This window comes from Otolemur garnettii, unplaced genomic scaffold (genome assembly GCF_000181295.1).
Source record: "Otolemur garnettii isolate 467f Iridium unplaced genomic scaffold, OtoGar3 scaffold00011, whole genome shotgun sequence".
In the NCBI taxonomy this organism is placed as follows: Eukaryota; Metazoa; Chordata; class Mammalia; order Primates; family Galagidae; genus Otolemur; species Otolemur garnettii.
In genome coordinates this window covers 3,499,802-3,501,334 of record NW_003852406.1, presented here as the reverse complement: position 1 = coordinate 3,501,334, position 1,533 = coordinate 3,499,802, and the positions used below count along the sequence as shown (strand labels likewise).

At 39.6% G+C, this 1,533-nt stretch overlaps 1 protein-coding gene across 2 annotated transcripts in view; it reads left to right on the top strand.

Annotated features, from left to right (window-relative positions):
- Positions 1 to 1,533, top strand: part of TRPM7 (transient receptor potential cation channel subfamily M member 7) — a 110,129-nt gene that overhangs the window by 48,801 nt on the left and 59,795 nt on the right. The gene's annotated exons all lie outside the window — the stretch shown is intronic.

The following is a 1,533-nucleotide window of genomic DNA, read 5'->3' as shown; positions in this document are numbered from 1 at the left end:
GCCACCTTAGGTCTACGTGGCTGGCGCCTTAGCCAGTTGAGCTATAGGCGCCGAGCCTTTCCTGTTTTTGAATCCCTTCTCTGTCACCACTGTCACATAGAAAAGAGATATAGACTTTGTATCCATAGGTCCCTTTTCCTCTCCTTACTATTTTTTAACACTATAGGATCAATTCCTTAATTATAGGGTAATTGTGTTTCTTTGACTCCTTTTGTCTGGTGGAGGAATTATATATTGCTTTTCCTCTTTTTTGTTTCTTATATTCATAGTTCTGACCTCATGATATATCGCTTTTAGTAGCTTAAATACTTAAATTTTCTTTTTTCTTGTAAAAAAAAAATTCTAAAAAGGTCACAAAACCTTTCTCATCACAAAGCCTTTTTTATTTCATTTCAAAATTCAAGTCACTAGATGGAGAGGTAAATACTTCCCTTCTTAGTGTTTTTCTGTGTTGCTGACATAAATTTAATTGAGCTATACTTTGATGAACACTGTGACGCAGTCCTAGCTTTCTAACTTTCACTTTTCTATAAAGCTGTGCCCATTCATTCATCAGTTTCTACCGATTTATCTCCTCCTTTTTATTCCTAATGACTTTGTACTACTTAATCATTTCTAGTCTATACCACTTCAGTAATCTAATCTCCTTGTCCATAGTGCTTGACTTCTCAAATCAGTTTTTTAAGGCTAATTATTTTTGCAGTGACATTATGTTACTATATCTTTCCAAGTTCATAAACCTTTGACGACTCCCCAGTGTGTGTGTATATCTAATAGCACTCAAAACGCTTGGCTTGATTTTCAAAGATCTTCACACATTCCCCTAGCTACCTCTATCACTCTGACTTTTTTTTGAGACAGAGTCTCACTATGTCACCGTCAGGTTGGGGCATCACAGCTCACAGCAACTTCAATCAAACTGTTCGGCTTAAGTGATTCTCTTGCCTCAGCCTCCCAAGTAGTTTGGAGTACAGGTGCCCACCACAACGCCCATCTATTTTTTTGTTATTGTTGTTTTAGCCTTGGTATGTGTGGCCAGCGGCCTCCCCACTAAGCTATGGGTGCTTCCCTCACTCTGCCTTTTTTATCCCTCCTTACCTGCCCTAATACTGAATATATCAGCTATAATGTCTACCTACTACCTAGTAAAAATATGAATTTTTTTTAATTTTTTTTTTTTTTTTTTGAGACAGAATCTCACTTTGCGGCTCTTCCTTGGTAGAGTGCCGTAGCCTCATAGCTCACAGCAACCTCAAACTCTTGGGCTCATGTGATCCTCTTGCCTCAGTCTCCCAAGTAGCTAGGATTACACTGTGCCTGCCACAGTGCTGAGCTATTTTTAAGAGATGAGGTCTCACTCTTTTTCAGGCTGGTCTCTCAATTATGAGCACAGGCAATCCACCCACCTTAGCCTCCCAGAAGGCTAGGATTACAAGCATGAGCCACTGTACCTGGCAAAAATATGAATCTTTTTTAAAAAACATTTGCGGCTCAGCGCCTATAGCTCAACCGGCTAAGGCACCAGCCACGTAC